The sequence below is a fragment of the Mustelus asterias genome, chromosome 3, assembly GCF_964213995.1.
Source record: "Mustelus asterias chromosome 3, sMusAst1.hap1.1, whole genome shotgun sequence".
NCBI classification, from domain to species: domain Eukaryota; kingdom Metazoa; phylum Chordata; class Chondrichthyes; order Carcharhiniformes; family Triakidae; genus Mustelus; species Mustelus asterias.
Genome location: NC_135803.1, coordinates 158,665,506 through 158,685,186, shown reverse-complemented (window position 1 = coordinate 158,685,186; position 19,681 = coordinate 158,665,506). Strand labels below are relative to the sequence as shown.

General features: G+C 49.7%; 1 protein-coding gene across 17 annotated transcripts in view; it reads right to left on the bottom strand.

Annotated features, from left to right (window-relative positions):
• Positions 1 to 17,859, bottom strand: part of LOC144491780 (6-phosphofructo-2-kinase/fructose-2,6-bisphosphatase 4) — a 275,487-nt gene extending 257,628 nt beyond the window's left edge. For 5 of the 17 annotated variants that reach the window (XM_078210046.1, XM_078210053.1, XM_078210065.1 and 2 more), the window contains exons 1-2: positions 17,784 to 17,819; positions 13,554 to 13,678 (exon numbers count right to left, since the gene is read on the bottom strand). The gene's annotated coding sequence lies outside the window, so the exon portion shown is untranslated. Of the gene's footprint in view, positions 1 to 13,553; positions 13,679 to 17,783 lie in introns of all 17 variants that reach the window. The other 12 variants (XM_078210062.1, XM_078210078.1, XM_078210075.1 and 9 more) reach the window with 8 other exon arrangements.
• Between the last annotated feature and the right edge of the window lie 1,822 nt (positions 17,860 to 19,681).

Below are 19,681 nucleotides of genomic sequence, written 5' to 3'. Positions count from 1 at the left end.
CCCTCTGGGATAGAGAATTCCAGAGGTTCACAGCCAGTGCAGAACTCCCCCAGTACTGCACTCAAATGTCAGCCTTGATTTGGTGCTTAAGTCCTGAAGTGGGACCTGAACTCAAAATGTTGTGATTCTGAATTCACTAAGCCATGGCTGACACTAGAACTTTGAAACTGAGAGAGGCTAGTTTCAACCTGATGAGACGGGATCTGGCCAGGGTAAAATGGAACCACAGCGTTACAGAAAAATTTGTAACAAAACAATGATTGATTTTTAAACAAGAGATGCTTCTGGGAAATTGTGAGGTACATTCCAACAGGGACAAAAGGTAAGGGGACCACAACCAAGGTTCCCTGGATAAGGAGGGAGAAAGATTATTATAAATGGTGAATTCATCAGAGATCTAATACGAGGTCAACTTAAAACATTAACACTTTCCTCTCTCAAAAATGCTGCCAGATCTTCTGAGTATTTCCAGCATTTGGCTTTTATTTCAGATTCCCAACATAGCATCATAGAATCCCTACAGTGCAGAAAGAGGCCATTCAGCCCATCGAGCCCGCACCGCCAACAATCCCACCCAGGCTCTATCCCCATAGCCCCTCGTATAAGAACATAAGAACATAAGAAATAGGAGCAGGAGTAGGCCATCTAGCCCCTCGAGCCTGCCCCGCCATTCAATAAGATCATGGCTGATCTGAAGTGGATCAGTTCCACTTACCCGCCTGATCCCTATAACCCCTAATTCCCTTACCGATCAGGAATCCATCTATCCGTGATTTAAACATATTCAACGAGGCAGCCTCCACCACTTCAGTGGGCAGAGAATTCCAGAGATTCACCACCCTCTGAGAGAAGAAGTTCCTCCTCAACTCTGTCCTAAACCGACCCCCCTATATTTTGAGGCTGTGCCCTCTAGTTCTAGTTTCCTTTCTAAGTGGAAAGAATCTCTCCACCTCTACCCTATCCACCCCTTCATTATCTTATAGGTCTCTATAAGATCCCCCCTCAGCCTTCTAAATTCCAACGAATACAAACCCAATCTGCTCAGTCTCTCCTCATAATCAACACCCCTCATCTCTGGTATCAACCTGGTGAACCTTCTCTGCACTCCCTCCAAGGCCAATATATCCTCCATATTTACCCTGCTAATCCCCCTGACATTAAGGGACAAATTAGCATGGCCAATCAACGTAGCCAGCACATCTCTGGAGTGTGGGAGGAAACCGGGGCACCTGGGGGAAACCTACACAAACACGGGGAGAATGTGCAAACTCCACACATACAGTGGCCTGAGGCCGGAATTGAACCCAGGTCCCTGTGCTGTGCCACTATGCTGCCCCTCCAGAATGTTAATCACTAGGTTGTTAAAAAGTCAAAATGTTGCATTGTTTCAGCGGAAGAGCAAATGGACCAACATTCTCTGCCTCCACCACCAATGCAAAGTGGCAGCCATATGTACCACCTACAAGGTGCCCTGCAGCAACTTATCAAGGCTTCTTTGGCAGCACTTTCCATACCCAAGACCTCTACCATCACTGAGAACAAGGCCAGCAGATACATGGGAACATCACTGTTATATATTTGTATTTATTCCTATTGGCTCGCTGGAACCATGCTGTATTGATGTTTGCACCGGAAATGATGGAATGGACCGAGCATGGGAAAGAGAGAGAGAAGAAGCAGCCATGAAAGAGATCACACACCATTAATAAAGCTCCCTTCATCTTTAACTAGAGTCTGTCCCGCCTATCACATCTGCAATACACAACAAAAACTGGCGACAAGGACTATGGACATGCGTTTGCTATCCACCCGGAAAGAAAAAATTAACCAAGGAAAAGTCGGAATAAAAAGAAAACTTTCACATGTGTTACGGAGACTAACAGGCTAGGTGGACATGAGAAAACAATACTCTACAAGCAGATTATAGAGCTGGCTTGATAAATAAGAGACTGAAACTCGATTTGGTATCTTGTGTGTAAGAAAATCGAGGTAGCTGCTGGAAACACGAATGTGAAGCGTGCATACGAGAAACCTGCTTATGGGAAAAAATAGTGGGAATTGTGGGACCTTTTGATGAAAATGGGGAGTAACAGAGTTCTTATACCGCACGTTTTGATTACACAGGCAAACAAAATGGATGAAGACATTATGGTGGATTATCCTGAGTGTGACTGAGGGAAACACATTTAACCTCCTCTGTAGTTAGTGCAACCTGGCAAACCGGCAATAAAACGTACAGACTATAGACATTCTGCAAGCAAATTTTTCATTGAACCCCTGGTGACTGCAGAGTGCTATAGATTCCACAAAAGAAACCAATTGGAAAGGGAGTCAATTACGCAGTTTGTGGCTGTGCTGAAAAGATTTACAGTTTGGACATGTGCTAAATGACACTATTCAAAACAGATCATCGACAGCCACACGCGAGGTGCCAGAGATTAGAGGGAGGCAAATGTTGTGCCGTTATTTAAGAAAGGTAGCGGGGAAAAGCCTGGGAACAACAAAGCAGTGTCAGGATGGGGGAGTTGTTGGAGGGGATTCTAAACGGCAGGACCTACATGCATTTGGAAAGTCAAGGACTGATTAGGGATAGTCAGCACGGCTTTGTGCATGAGAAATTGTGTCTTACAAATTGGATAGAGCTTTTTGAAGGGGTGACAAGAAAATAAATGAAGGCAGTGCGGTAGACTTTGTCTACATGGACTTTAGCAAGGCCTTCGACAACGTGCCGCATGGTAAACTGGTCAGTAAGGTTAGATCATAAGAGATCCAGGGAGAACTAGCCAATTGGATATAAAGTTGGCTTGCCGGTAGGAGACTGAGCGTGATGGTTGAGGGTTGTTTTTCAGACTGGAGGCCTGTGACCAGCGGTGTGCCGCAGGGAGTTTTTTGAGGAAGTGACAAAAACGGTTGACAAAGGAAGGGCCGTGGATGTCGTCTATATGGATTTCAGTAAGGCATTTGACAAAGTCCCACATGGCAGGTTGGTTCAGAAGGTTAAGGCTCACGGGATACAAGGAGAAGTGGCTAGATGGGTGGAGAACTGGCTTGGCCATAGGAGACAGAGGGTAGTGGTCGAAGGGTCTTTTTCCGGCTGGAGGTCTGTGACCAGTGGTGTTCCGCAGGGCTCTGTACTGGGACCTCTGCTATTTGTGATATATATAAATGATTTGGAAGAAGGTGTAACTGGTGTTATCAGCAAGTTTGCGGATGACACGAAGATGGCTGGACTTGCGGATAGCGAAGAGCATTGTCGGGCAATACAGCAGGATATAAATAGGCTGGAAAATTGGGCGGAAGTGATGCATTTTGGAAGAAATAATGTAGGGAGGAGTTATACAATAAATGGCAGAGTCATCAGGAATATAGAAACACAAGAGGGACTTAGGTGTGCAAGTCCACAAATCCTTGAAGGTGGCAACACAGGTGGAGAAGGTGGTGAAGAAGGCATATGGTATGCTTGCCTATATGGGACGGGGTATAGAGTATAAAAGCTGGAGTCTGATGATGCAGCTGTATAGAACGCTGGTTAGGCCACATTTGGAGTACTGCGTCCAGTTCTGGTCGCCGCACTACCAGAAGGACGTGGAGGTGTTAGAGAGAGTGCAGAGAAGGTTTACCAGGATGTTGCCTGGTATGGAGGGTCTTAGCTATGAGGAGAGATTGGGTAAACTGGGGTTGTTCTCCCTGGAAAGACGGAGAATGAGGGGAGATCTAATAGAGGTGTACAAGATTATGAAGGGGATAGATAGGGTGAACGGTGGGACGCTTTTTCCCAGATCAGAAGTGACGTTCACGAGGGGTCACAGGCTCAAGGTGAGAAGGGCGAAGTATAACTCAGATATTAGAGGGATGTTTTTTTACACAGAGGGTGGTGGGGGCCTGGAATGCGCTGCCAAGTAGGGTGGTGGAGGCAGGCACGCTGACATCGTTTAAGACTTACCTGGATAGTCACATGAGCAGCCTGGGAACGGAGGGATACAAACGATTGGTCTAGTTGGACCAAGGAGCGGCACAGGCTTGGAGGGCCGAAGGGCCTGTTTCCTGTGCTGTACTGTTCTTTGTTCGTTCTTTGTTCTTTGGATCAGTGCTGGGTCCATTCTCATTTGTCATTTATATAAACAATTTGGATGAGAATATAGGATGTGGAGATGTCAGCATTGGACTGGGGTGGGCACAGTAAGAAGTCTCACAACACCAGGTTAATGTCCCACAGGTTTATTTGGTAGCATGAGCTTTCGGAGCCCTGCCCCTTCATCAGGTGAATGGAGAGTTGGGTTCACAAACATGGCATACATATATAGACAGAGACGCAATTGCAAGGTAATGATTGGAATGCAAAACTTTTCAAGTAATCAAGTCTTTACAGGTACAGACAATGCGAGTGGAGAGAGGAATAATCACAGGTTAAAGAGGTGTGAACTGTCTCAAGCCAGGACAGTTAGTAAGATTTTGCAAACCCATGCCAAATGGTGGGGGTTACACGTGTTGTGACATTAACCCAAGAGCCCAGTTGAGGCCGTCCTGCCACAGCAACCTCTGCAAGACGTGCTGGATCTTCAACACAGATACCACCATCACAGGAACACCACCCACCAGGTACATGGTACATACTCATGCAACTCGACCAACGTTGTCCACCCCATACGCTGCAGGAAAGGATGTCTCAAGGTGTGGTACATTGGGGAGACCATGCAGACGCTATGACAATGGATGAATGGACACCACGCGACAATCACCAGGCAGGAGTGTTCCCTTCCTGTCGGGGAACACTTCAGCAGTCAAGGGCATTCAGCCTCCGATCTTCAGGTAAGCGTTCTCCAAGGCGACCTTCAAGACACACGACAACGCAGAATCACAGAGCAGAAACTGATAGCCAAGTTCCGCACATGCGAGGACGGCCTCCACCAGGATCTTGGGTTCATGTCACACTACGTGTAACCCCCACAACTTGCCTGGGCTTGCAAAATCTCACTAACTGTCCTGGCTTGAGACAATTCACACCTCTTTAACCTGTGATTATCCTTCTTTCCACTCGCATTGTCTGGACCTGTAAAGACTTGATTACCTGTTAAGACTCACATTCCAACCATTGTCTTGCAATTGCGTCTCTGTCTATATATGGCGTGTTTGTGAACCCAACTCTCCACTCAACTGATGAAGGAGCAGTGCTCCGAAAGCTCATGATACCAAATAAACCTGTTGGACTTTAACCTGGTGTTGTGAGACTCCTTACTGAGAATATAGGAGGCATGGTTAGTAAGTTTGCAGATGACACCAAAATTAATGGTGTAGTGGACAGTGAAGAAGGTTATCCAAGACTACAATGGGATCTTAATCAATTGGGCCAGTGGGCCGATGAAAGGCAAATGCAGTTTAATTCAGATAAATGCAAGGTGTTGCATTCGGGTAAGACAATCCAGGGCAGGACTTACACAATTAATAGTAGAGCATTGGGAAGTGTTGTCAAACAGAGAGACCTAGGGATGCAGGTACATGGTTGCTTGAAAGTGGCGTCACAGGTAGACAGGGTGGTGAAGAAGGTGTTTGGCACACTTGCCTTCATCGATCAGAGCATTGAGTAAAGGAGTTGGAATGTTGTGTTACAACTGTACAAGACATTGGTGCAGCCACATTTGGAATAGTGTGTGAAATTCTGGTCACCTTGCTATAGGAAGAAGGTTATTAAATTGAAAAGGATGCAAAAAAGATTTACAGGGATGTTACCGGGACTGGAAGGTTTGAATTATAAGGAGAGGCTGGGACTTCTTTCCCTGGAGCGCAGGAGGATGAGGGGTGATCTTGTAGAGGTTTATAAAATCATGAGAGGCATAGATAAGGTGAATAGCACAGGTCTTTTCCCCAGGGTGGGGGAGTACAAAACTAGAGAGCATAGGTTTAAGGTGAGAGGGGAAAGACTTAAAAGGAACCTGAAGGGTAATTTTTTCACCCAGAGGGTGGTGCGTGTATGGAATGAGCTGCCAGAGGAGGTGGTAGAGGCGATATAATTTCATCATTTAAAAGACATTGGACAGGTACATGGAAGGGAAAGGTTTAGAGGGATATGGGCCAAATGCAGATAAATGGGACTAGTTCAGTTTAGGATCAGCAGGGAAGAGTTGGGCCAAGGGCCTGTTTTTGTGCTGTATATCTCTAGGACTTTTGTTTGTGGTCTACACAGCGAAGCAACACAAAACTGTCTGTTCACTGAGAGCAATCTCACTCTGCAGAAAGCTACTGAAATTGCTGTTTCTATGGAACTGGCTGCAAAGGAAGACCAGCAATTAAGTTTGTGTATTCGAATACACAAAATATCTGCTAAATCAACACCCAAGGCCGCTGAGACTCACACATGTCACCGGTGTGCAAAGTCAGGGCACCCTGCTGCTGAATGCTGATGTATAAACATGGAATGTTGAAGCTTTGGGGAAAAGGGGCACATAGAGCATGCCTGCAGGAAGAAGAAGCGAGTTATGAATAAAAATAACGAACCAAGACAGCATTTAAACAAAATAAAAGGAGAAATGTCCAGGCTCTACAACAGGATCGAAAAGAGCAAAGAGATTCACCGTCAGAGGAGTTAACGTTAAATGTGCTGCTATCGCTGTGCTACACACAATACTGGGCCACTCCACTGCTGGATGGACAGTCAGTAAGGATGGAAGTTGACGCTGGGGCAGCAGTCTCACTGGTGCCAGAAACTGTTTACAAGGAGAAACTTAAACACATTTCCTTGAAGCCATCAAGGATAGTGCTGAAGACGTACACAGAAGTGGTTCCACTGAAGGGCCACACTGAAGGAGCTGTGCAATTCAATGGGCAAACAGTAGATTTGCCTCTACACGTAGTGAAGGGAAACTACCCAGCACCGATGGTCCGTACGTGGCCGGAGAAGCTTCGACTGAACTGGGCTGAAGTTAACATGATAACCAACGCAGAATCCAGCCTCACAAAAATCTTTAAAAAGCACACTGGTGTTTTCGATGGAGAATTGGGGAGCAGGCAGGACACATAGTCAAAATGACAATAATAGACAGAAGCCAAGCGAAATGCTTGAAGGTACGGTCTATACCACATAATATTAGACCAAAGATGGAGGCTAACTTGGAGCAGCTGGTGAAGACTGGAGTTTTGGAACCTGTCAGCATCAGTGAATGGCCCACACCTATTGTTCCATTCATCAAGAAAGATGGATCTGTAAGGATTTGCGGAGACTTCAAGGTCACCATAAATCCAGTGCTGTGTGTTGAACGGGACCCATTACCCTCGCATTGAAGACCAGTTTGAGTGATAGGCAGGAGGCCAACTGGCAAGGTGGATACAAAACTGGCTCGGTCAAAGAAGACAGAGGGTAGCAGTGGAAGGGTGCGTTTCTGAATGGAGGGCTGTGACAAGTGGCGTTCCTCAGGGATCACTGCTGGGACTTTTGCTGTTAGTAATATATATAAATGATTTGGAGGAAAATGTAACTGGATTGATTAGTAAGTTTGCAGACGACACAAAGGTTGGTGGATTTGCAGATAGCGATGAGGACCATCAGAGGATACAGCAGGATATAGATCAGTTGGAGACTTGGGCGGAGAGATGGCAGGTGGAGTTTAATCCGGACAAATGTGAGGTAATGCATTTTGGAAGGTCTAATACAGATAGGAAATATACAGTAAATGGCAGAACCCTTAAGAGTATTGATGGGCAAAGGGATCTGGGTGTACAGGTGCACAGGTCACTGAAAGTGGCAATGCAGGTGGAGAAGGTAGTCAAGAAGGCATACGGCATGCTTGCCTTCATCGGCTGGGGTATTGAGTTTAAAAATTGGCAAGTCATGTTAGAACCATAGAACCATAGAACATTACAGCACAGAAACAGGCCTTTTGGCCCTTCTTGTCTGTGCCGAACCATTTTTCTGCCTAGTCCCACTCACCTGCACCTGGACCATATCCCTCCACACCCCTCTCATCCATGTACCTGTCCAAGTTTTTCTTAAAAGTTAAAAGTGACCCCGCATTCACCACCTCATCTGGCAGCTCATTCCACACTCCCACCACTCTCTGTGTGAAGAAGCCCCCCCTAATATTCCCTTTAAACTTTTCCCCCTCACCCTTAATCCGTGTCCTTTAGTTTTTTTCTCCCCCAGCCTCAGTGGGAAAAGCCTGCTTGCATTCACTCTATCTATACCCATCATAATTTTATACACCTCTATCAAATCTCCCCTCATTCTTCTACACTCCAGGGAATAAAGTCCTAACCTATTCAACCTTTCTCTGTAACTCAGTTTCTCAAGTCCCGGCAACATCCTTGTAAACCTCTCTGCACTCTTTCAACCTTATTAATATCCTTCCTGTACTTAGGTGACCAAAACTGCTCACAATACTCTAAATTCGGCCTCACCAATGTCTTATACAACCTCACCATAACATTCCAATTCTTATACTCAATACTTTGATTTATAAAGGCCAATGTACCAAAAGCACTCTTTACGACCCTATCTACCTGTGACGCCACTTTTAGGGAATTATGTATCTGTATTCCCAGATCCCTCTGTTCTACTACACTCTTCAGTGTCCTACCATTTACCTTGTATGTTCTACCTTGGTTTGTCCTTCCAAACTGCAATACCTCACACTTGTCTGCATTAAACTCCATCTGCCATTTTTCTAGCTGGTCCAAATCCCTCTGCAAGCTTTGAAAACCTTCCTCACTGTCCACTGCACCTCCAATCTTTGTATCATTAGCAAATTTGCTGATCCAATTTACCACATTATCATCCAGATCATTGATATAGATGACAAACAACAATGGACCCAGCACTGATCCCTGTGTCTCACCACTAGTCATGATGTGGAGATGCTGGCTTTGGACTGGGGTGAACACAGTAAGAGTTTTAACAACACCAGGTTAAAGTCCAACAGGTTTATTTGGTAGCAAATGCCATTAGCTTTCGGAGCGCTGCTCCTTCGTCAGATGGAGTGGAAATCTGCTCTCAAACAGGGCACAGAGACACAAAATCAAGTTACAGAATACTGATTGGAATGTGAATCTCTACAGCCAACCTGGTCTTAAAGATACAGACAATGTGAGTGGAGGGAGCATTAAGCACAGGTTAAAGAGATGTGTATTGTCTCCAGACAGGACAGCCAGTGAGATTCTGCAAGTCCAGGAGGCAAGCTGTGGGGGTTAATGATAGTGTGACATAAATCCAACATCCCGGTTTAGGCCGTCCTCATGTGTGCAGAACTTGGCTATCAGTTTCTGCTCAGCGACTCTGCGCTGTCGTGTGTCGTGAAGGCCGCCTTGGAGAACGCTTACCCGAAGATCAGAGGCTGAATGCCCGTGACCGCTGAAGTGTTCCCCAACAGGACGAGAACAGTCTTGCCTGGTGATTGTCGAGCGGTGTTCATTCATCCGTTGTTGTAGCGTCTGCATGGTCTCCCCAATGTACCATGCCTCGGGACATCCTTTCCTGCAGCGTATCAGGTAGACAACGTTGGCCGAGTTGCAAGAGTCGGTACCGTGTACCTGGTAGATGGTGTTCTCACGTGAGATGATGGCATCGTGTCAATGATCCGGCACATCTTGCAGAGGTTGCTGTGGCAGGGTTGTGTGGTGTCGTGGTCACTGTTCTCCTGAAGGCTGGGTAGTTTGCTGCAGACAATGGTCTGTTTGAGGTTGTGCGGTTGTTTGAAGGCAAGAAGTGGGGGTGTGGGGATGGCCTTGGCGAGATGTTCGTCTTCATCAATGACATGTTGATGGCTCCGGAGGAGATGCTGTAGCTCCTCCGCTCCAGGAAAGTACTGGACGACGAAGGGTACTCGGTCCACCGTGTCCCGTGTTTGTCTTCTGAGGAGGTCGGTGCGGTTTTTCGCTGCGGCGCGTCGGAACTGTCGATCGATGAGTCAAGCGCCATATCCTGTTCTTATGAGGGCATCTTTCAGCGTTTGGAGGTGTCTGTTGCAATCCTCCTCATCCGAGCAGCTCCTGTGTATACGGAGGACTTGTCCATAGGGGATGGCTCCTTTAACGTGTTTAGGGTGGAAGCTGGAGAAGTGGAGCATCGTGAGGTTATCCGTGGGCTTGCGGTACAGTGAGGTGCTGAGGTGACCGTCCTTAATGGAGATGCGTGTGTCCAAGAATGCAACCGATTCCGGAGAGTAGTCCATGGTGAATCTGATGGTGGGATGGAACTTGTTGATGTCATCATATAGTTGTTTCAGTGATTGTTCACCATGACTCCAAAGGAAGAAAATGTCATTGATGTATCTAGTGTATAGCATCGGTTGAAGGTCCTGTGCAGTGAAGAAGTCTTGTTCGAACCTGTGCATGAAGATGTTGGCATATTGAGCTGCACACCACTCGTCACAGGCCTCCACTCAGCTAAGCAATCCTCCACTCTCTGGCTTCTTCCATTGAGCCAATGTCTAATCCAATTTACTACCTCTCCATGTATACCTAGCAGCTTTATAGAACCTTAGTTAGGCCGCACTTGGAATATAATGTTCAATTCTGGTTGCCACACTCCCAGAAGGGTGTGGAGGCTTTGGAGAGGGTACAGAAAAGATTTACCAGGATGTTGCCTGGTATGGAGGGCATTAGCTATGAGAAGAGGTTGGAGAAACTTGGTTTGTTCTCACTGGAGCGACGGAGGTTGAGGGGAGACCTGATAGAAGTCTGCAAGATTATGAGAGGCATGGACAGAGTGAATAGTCAGAAGCTTTTTCCGAGGGTGGAAGTCAATTACTAGGGGGCATAGGTTTAAGGTATGAGGGCAAGGTTTAAAGGAGATGTACGAGGCAGATTTTTTACACAGAGAGTAGTGGGTGCCTGGAACACGTTGCCAGGGGAGGTAGTGGAAGCGGATACGGTAGTGACTTTTTTGACAAGTGCTTGAATAGGATGGGAATAGAGGGTTATGGTCCCCGGAAGGGTAGGGGTTTTAGTTAAGTCGGGCAGCATGGTCAGTGCAGACTTGGAAGGCCAAAGGGCCTGTTCCTGTGCTGTAATTTTCTTTGTTCTTTATTTCAGCAAGTCAGATCTATTTGCCAATAAATGTGGATAAGAAGTCACTTTTGACAATCTTTTTTTAAAATTCATTCCTGGCACATGGGCATCGCTGTCTGGCCAGTATTTATTGCTTATCCCTAGTTGCCCTTGAGAAGGTGGTGGTGAGCTGTCTTCTTGAATCGCTGCAGTCCACGTGCTGTGGGTTGACCCACAATGCCGTTAGGGAGGGAATTCCAGGATTTTGACCCAGCGACTGCGAAGGAACGACGATATATTTCCAAGTCAGGATGGTGAGTGGTTTAGAGGGGAACTTGTAGGTGGTGGTGTTCCCATGTTTCTGCTGCCCTTGTCCTTCTCGATGGAAGTGGTCTTGGGTTTGGAAGGTGCTGTCTAAGGATCTTTGACATGACATCATGACACACGGAGGCTTGTTCCAGTACCGAAGATTGCCATTTGGGATCGCATCTGCTCCTGTATTGTTTCAAAGAGTAATGGATCAGATCCTCAGTGGACTAAGTGGAATCCAGTGCTATCTGGATGACCTCCTGAGTATTTGGGACATGTGATTGAAGCCACTGGCCTACACAAGTGTGAGATATTGCACTTTGGAAGGACAAATCAAAGTAGAACGTACAGGGTAAATGGTAGGACTCTGAAGAGTGCAGTTGAACAGAGGGATCTGGGAATACAGGTACAGAATTCCCTAAAAGTGATGTCACAGGTGGATAGGGTCGTAAAGAGTGCCTTTAGTACATTGGCCTTTATAAATCGGAGTATCGAGTATAAAAGTTGGAGTGTTATGGTAAGGTTGTATAAGGCATTGGTGAGGCCGAATTTGGAGTATTGTGTACAGTTTTGGTCACCTAGTTACAGGAAGGATGTAAATAAGATTGAAAGAGTGCAGAGAAGGTTCACAAGGATGTTGCCGGGACTTGAGAAGCTGAGTTACAGAGAGAGATTGAATAGGTTGGGACTTCATTCCCTGGAGCGTAGAAGATTGAGGGGAGATTTGATAGAGGTGTATAAGATTTTGATGGGTATAGATGGAGTGAATGCAAGCAGGCTTTTTCCGCTGAGGCGAGGGGAGAAAAAAACCAGAGGGCATGGGTTAAGGGTGAAAGGAGAAAAGTTTAAAGGGAATATTAGGGGGGGCTTCTTCACGCAGAGAGTGGTGGGAGTGTGGAATGAGCTGCCAGATAAAGTGGTAAATGCGGGGTCACTTTTAACATTTAAGAAAAACTTGGACGGGTTCATGGATGAGAGGGGTGTGGAGGGATATGGTCCAAGTGCAGGTCAGTGGGACGAGGCATAAAATGGTTCGGCACAGACAAGAAGGGCCAAAAGGCCTGTTTCTGAGCTGTAATTTTCTATGGTTCTATGGTTCTAAATCTCCTTCTAAGGTTAAGGCCATTACAGAGGCACCTGAACTTCAGAATCTAAACCGGTTACATTCCTTTCTGGGATTGCTGAATTATTATAAAGTTAAAGTTTATTTATAAGTCCCAAGTAAGGCTTACATTAACACTGCAATGAGGTTACTGTGAAATTTCCCTAGTTGCCACAATCCAGCGCCTGTTCGGGTCAATGCGCCTAACCAGCACGTCTTTCAGAATGTGGGAGGAAACTGGAGCACCCGAAGGAAACCCATGCAGACACGGGGAGAATGTGCAGACTCCACACAGACAGTGACCCAAACCAGGAATCAAACCTGGGTCCCTGGCGCTGTGAAGCAGCAGTGCTAACCAATGTGCCACCGTGCCGCAAACATGGAAGATTTGTCCCAAACTTGGCATCAAATATAAACCATTACATAACCTCTTGTGTCAGAGCAAGATGTGGAAGTGGTCAGATCAATGCAATAACGTCTTCACGTAGGCCAAAGAAACATTACTTAAGTCTGAAGCTCTCAAGCACTTTGATGCTACTGTTCCCGTACAGTTAGCTGGTGATGCATCTCCTTGTGGTCCAGCAGAGTGGTCTCCCACATCAGGTGAAGAAAGACCCATTGCTTTTGCTTCTCGAACCTTGAGCAAAGCTGAAAGTAACTATGCCCAGATTGAACCAGAAGCATTTGAGATCATTTTTGGAGTAAGGAAATTCCATCAATTCCTGCTTGGGAGAGAGTTTACATTGCTGACGGACCATCATCCGCTAACAACCATTTTTGGATGACAAACTGGAATTCCGTCACTTGCAGCAAGTAGAATGCAGACGGGCATTGCTCTTGGCTGCACTTACTGACACCATTAACCATCGACAGTCAAGTCAACATTGTAACGTGGATGGACTTTCAAGATTGCCACTACCGGAAGGGTAGGGGGTTTTAGTTAAGTCCAGCAGCATGGTCGGTGCAGGCTTGGAGGGCCAAAGGGTCTGTTCCTGTGCTGTAATTTTCTTTGTTCTTTGTACCAGGCAGTTCTTTGGAATATTTTCTACTTTCAACAAGTAGCCAACACACCTGTCGCTTTTAGGCACAGGAAAAAACACACTCTGAGCGACCCTGTGCTCTCAGATGTGATGGATGTGGTTTCAGGAGGAAAGGCTTTGGAACTAACCTGAAACCCGGCTACTCCAGAAGAATGGAGCTGTCAGTACAGTCAGGATGTCTTCTACAGGAGCTCAGAATGATTCTTCCGCCACCATTGAGGAAACGGGTGTTAGAGAAGCTACATGACGTCCACTGTGGAGTTGTACACATGAAGGAAATAACAAGAAGTTATTTCTGGTGGCCTGGACTTGATGTGGAAATTGAGGAGAAAGCCAGAACATTTTCTTCTTTGCGAGTGAGAGTCAGTGTGTGTGGGACCCGTACCCCAGTGAGAGTCAGTGTGTGTGGGACCCGTACCCCAGTGAGAGTCAGTGTGTGTGGGACCCGTACCCCAGTGAGAGTCAGTGTGGGTGGGACCCGTACCCCAGTGAGAGTCAGTGTGTATGGGAACCTGTACCCCAGTGAGAGTCAGTGTGTGTGGGACCCGTACCCCAGTGAGAGTCAGTGTGTGTGGGACCCGTACCCCAGTGAGAGTCAGTGTGTGTGGGACCCGTACCCCAGTGAGAGTCAATGTGGGTGGGACCCGTACCCCAGTGAGAGTCAGTGTGTGTGGGACCTGTCACCCTTAGCATTACTGCATCCATGGGAGTGGCCTGAAGAGTGTTAGCAATGTGTGCAGGTGGATTTTGCTGGACCTTTCCAAGAAAGATTCTTGGTAATGGTCAGTGCTCACGACAAATGGCCAGAGGTTGCTGTGATGACATCTACCTCATCCGAGAAGATTATTGAGAAACTAGGAGAAATATTCAGTCACTTTGGATTTCCTGAACAGTTGGGAAGCAACAACAGACATCAACTTGTCTCACAGGAATTTGAGAACTTCCTTCAAGACGACGATATTCAACACATTAAATCCGCACTGTGTCACCCTGCTACTAATGGACTAGCAGAACACTTTGTCCAAACTCCGAAACACACTTTGAAAACAACCCAGGAACAAGGTTCATTTACCAAACACCTTAAATTCTTGCTGTTCTAATGGAATACTACACATTCCACAACCAAGGTTGTGCCTTATTCATAGAATAGAATCCTACAGTGCAGAAGGAGGTCATTCAGCCCATTGAGTCTGCACCAACCACAATCCCACCCAGACCCTATCCACGTTACCCCATGCATTTACCCTAGCTCATCCTGCTGACACTGAGGGGCAATTTAGCATGGCCAATCCACTGAACCTGCACATCTTTATTCATGATGAAAAGGCAGCTGCTTTCCATATTTGCTCTATTAAAACCTCTAAAAACTAAGGAGAGTTTGCGACAGCAACAATGAGCACGTGTGGAATGGTGGGAAGGCAAGGCGAAACACAGAGGTTTCTACCCAGGACAAGGAATATTGGCTCGGAACTACACCAGGAGGGGAGGAATGGGTTCCTACCACCGTACTCACGCAGACCAGACTGGTCTCTTGCACCGTCCAGATCAGAGATTACATGATCTGGCGGAGACATGCAGACCAGTTACTGGCTGGAAGAACAGATCCATCAAATCTGGAGCCTATTGAAAATTCAGGACCGGAGTTACAAAGTCCTGACTTGAACCTTCCTACAACCCCCACACTGCCAGACAGCATTGAAGAAAGCAACACCTCACCCATTTTCATAATTTAGTCTCATGACAATCAGGTAATTGCCCAAACAGGCTTATCACAGACAATCAATTCCATTTACATTGGAACACTGTCTCAACTACAACAGTACAAGGGTCTGTCACACAATGGAGCTTCAGCTTTAACTTGTTCCCATTTACACGCCTCAGCTGAAAACAGGCCGAGCTCCGCTTTCTTAACCCTGAGTGATGCCAGTGAGAGTCAGTGTGTGTAACTGTACCCCAGTGAGAGTCAGTGTGTGTGGAACCCGTACCCCAGTGAGAGTCAGTGTGTGTGGGACCCGTTCCCCAGTGAGAGTCAGTGTGTGTGGGACCCGTACCCCAGTGAGTCAACGTGTGTGGAACCCGTACCCCAGTGAGAGTCACATACCCCAGTGAGAGTCAGTGTGTGTGGAACCCGTTCCCCAGTGAGAGTCAGTGTGTGTGGAACCCGTTCCCCAGTGAGAGTCAGTGTGTGTGGAACCCGTTCCCCAGTGAGAGTCAGTGTGTGTGGAACCCGTACCCCAGTGAGAGTCAGTGTGTGTGGGACCCGTTCCCCAGTGAGAGTCAGTGTGTGTGGAACCCGTACCTCAGTGAGAGTCACATACCCCAGTGAGAGTCAGTGTGTGTGGAACCCGTACCCCAGTGAGAGTCAGTGTGTGTGTGGAACCCGTACCCCAGTGAGAGTCAGTGTGTGTGTGGGTTCCGTACCCCAGTGAGAGTCAATGTGTGTGGAACCCGTACCCCAGTGAGAGTAAGTGTGTGTGGGTTCCGTACCCCAGTGAGAGTCAATGTGTGTGGAACCCGTACCCCAGTGAGAGTCAGTGTGTGTGGAACCCGTACCCCAGTGAGAGTCAGTGTGTGTGGAACTGTACCCCAGTGAGAGTCAGTGTGTGTGGAACTGTACCCCAGTGAGAGTCAGTGTGTGTGGGTTCCGTACCCCAGTGAGAGTCAGTGCGTGTGGGTTCCGTACCCCAGTGAGAGTCAGTGTGTGTGGGACCCGTACCCCAGTGAGAGTCAGTGTGTGTGGGACCCGTACCCCAGTGAGAGTCAGCGTGTGTGGGACCCGTACCCCAGTAAGAGTCAGCGTGTGTGGGACCCGTACCCCAGTGAGAGTCAGCGTGTGTGGGACCCGTACCCCAGTAAGAGTCAGCGTGTGTGGGACCCGTACCCCAGTAAGAGTCAGCGTGTGTGGGACCCGTACCCCAGTGAGAGTCAGTGTGTGTGTGGAACCCGTACCCCAGTGAGAGTCAGTGTGTGTGGAACCCGTACCCCAGTGAGAGACAGTGTGTGTGGGACCCATACCTCAGTGAGAGTCAGTGTGTGTGGGACCCGTACCCCAGTGAGAGTCAGTGTGTGTGGGACCCGTACCCCAGTGAGGGTCAGTGTGTGTGGGACCCGTACCCCAGTGAGAGTCAGTGTGTGTGGAACCCATACCCCAGTGAGAGTCAGTGTGTGTGGAACCGGTACCCCAGTGAGAGTCAGTGTGTGTGGAACCCGTACCCCAGTGAGAGTCAGTGTGTGTGGAACCCGTACCCCAGTGAGAGTCAGTGTGTGTGTGACTGTACCCCAGTGAGAGTCAGTGTGTGTGGGACCCGTACCCCAGTGAGAGTCAGTGTGTGTGGGACCCGTACCCCAGTGAGAGTCAGTGTGTGTGTGACTGTACCCCAGTGAGAGTCAGTGTGTGTGGGACCCGTACCCCAGTGAGAGTCAGTGTGTGTGGAACCCGTACCCCAGTGAGAGTCAGTGTGTGTGGGACCCATACCTCAGTGAGAGTCAGTGTGTGTGGGACCCGTACCCCAGTGAGGGTCAGTGTGTGTGGGACCCGTACCCCAGTGAGAGTCAGTGTGTGTGGAACCCGTACCCCAGTGAGAGACAGTGTGTGTGGGACCCATACCTCAGTGAGAGTCAGTGTGTGTGGGACCCGTACCCCAGTGAGAGTCAGTGTGTGTGGGACCCGTACCCCAGTGAGAGTCAGTGTGTGTGGGACCCGTACCCCAGTGAGAGTCAGCGTGTGTGGGACCCGTACCCCAGTAAGAGTCAGCGTGTGTGGGACCCGTACCCCAGTGAGAGTCAGTGTGTGTGGGACCCGTACCCCAGTGAGAGTCAGTGTGTGTGGGACCCGTACCCCAGTGAGAGTCAGTGTGTGTGGGACCCGTACCCCAGTGAGAGTCAGTGTGTGTGGGACCCGTACCTCAGTGAGAGTCAGTGTGTGTGGGACCCGTACCCCAGTGAGAGTCAGTGTGTGTGGGACCCGTACCCCAGTGAGAGTCAGTGTGTGTGGGACCCGTACCCCAGTGAGAGTCAGTGTGTGTGGGACCCGTACCCCAGTGAGAGTCAGTGTGTGTGGGACCCGTACCCCAGTGAGAGTCAGTGTGTGTGGGACCCGTACCCCAGTGAGAGTCAGTGTGTGTGGAACCCGTACCCCAGTGAGAGTCAGTGTGTGTGGGACCCGTACCCCAGTGAGAGTCAGTGTGTGAGGAACCCGTACCCCAATGAGAGTCAGTGTGTGTGGGACCCGTACCCCAGTGAGAGTCAGTGTGTTTTGGGTGTTCCCGCCGCCGGGACCGGGACCCCCCCCCCCTCTCTCTGTGCGGGGTCCTTTCCCCGGGCTGTGCCCCTGAACCCGCTCCCGCTCCGGTTCTTACCTCACCGGCCCCGCTTTCCACGGCGGAAAACAAGTGACGGCAGCATGGCCCCGCCCATTGACCCCGCCCCTCCCCTGACCATTCCCCCTCCGGCCCCTCCCCTGACCACGCCCCCTCCGGCCCCGCCCATGGACCCAGCTCCTGACCCCGCCCGCGCCGGCTCCGCCCACAACGCGTAAAATATCAGTTCCCAAAAGCACCCCCCCCCTCTCAGTATCTGACAATGCCATCAGACACTGAGATCCCCCCCCCCCCCATCAGACACTGAGATCCCCCCCCCCCATCAGACACTGAGATCCCCCCCCCCCCCCATCAGACACTGAGATCCCCCCCCCCCCCATCAGACACTGAGATCCCCCCCCCCCCCATCAGACAGAGTTCCCCCCCCCCCCATCAGACACTGAGATCCCCCCCCCCCCATCAGACACTGAGATCCCCCCCCCCCATCAGACACTGAGATCCCCCCCCCCCCATCAGACACTGAGATCCCCCCCCCCCCCCCCATCAGACACTGAGATCCCCCCCCCCCCCCCATCAGACACTGAGTTCCCCCCCCCCCCATCAGACACTGAGATCCCCCCCCCCCCCCCATCAGACACTGAGTTCCCCCCCCCCCCCCATCAGACACTGAGATCCCCCCCCCCCATCAGACACTGAGATCCCCCCCCCCCATCAGACACTGAGTTCCCCCCCCCCCCCATCAGACACTGAGATCCCCCCCCCCCCCATCAGACACTGAGATCCCCCCCCCCATCAGACACTGAGATCCCCCCCCCCCCATCAGACACTGAGATCCCCCCCCCCCATCAGACACTGAGATCCCCCCCCCCCCATCAGACACTGAGATCCCCCCCCCCCCATCAGACACTGAGATCCCCCCCCCCCCATCAGACACTGAGATCCCCCCCCCCCATCAGACACAGATCCCCCCCCCCCATCAGACACAGATCCCACCCCCCCACCCAATCAGACTCTGAGATCCCCCCCCACCCCATCAGACACTGAGATCCCCCCCCCCCCATCAGACACTGAGATCCCCCCCCCCCATCAGACACTGAGATCCCCCCCCCACCCAATCAGACACTGAGATCCCCCCCCCCCATCAGACACAGATCCCACCCCCCCACCCAATCAGACTCTGAGATACCCCCCCACCCAATCAGACTCTGAGATCCCCCCCCACCCAATCAGACTCTGAGATCCCCCCCCATCAGACACTGAGATCCCACCCCCCATCAGACTGAGATCCCCCCCCCATCAGACAGATCCCCCCACCCACCCACCCACCCACCCAATCAGACTCTGAGATCCCCCCCTCCCACCCAATCAGACTCTGAGATCCCCCCCCCACCCAATCAGACTCTGAGATCCCCCCCCATCAGACACTGAGATCCCACCCCCCATCAGACTCAGATCCACCCCCCCCAATCAGACACAGATCCCACCCCCCAATCAGACACAGATCCCACCCCCCCCCCCCCCCCCCCCCCCAAATCAGACTCTGAGATCCCCCCCCCATCAGACACAGATCCCACCCCCCCCCCACCCCCCACCCCACCACCACCCCTCCAAGAGCTGATTCTGGAGGGAAGGAGGAGGAGGGGGATGGAGGAGGAGGGGAGGACAGTCTGTGCCGCTCCCTACCCTGCAAACTGCATTGGATTGTTGTTGGCGACACAGCACAACTCCTGCAGTGCTGGAGGCCATCCAGGCTGCACTGACTGACTCTGCCCGGGAGCCCTGCACATTTCCCATGGCCAATCCCTCTGACCCACCCACCCTGGGACAATCTAGCATGGCCAATCCACCCACCTAGTATAGATTTGGTAATATATTAATGAATCAATGCTTTGGACTGTGGGAGGAAACCCAGTAAGGAGCCTAACAACACCAGGTTA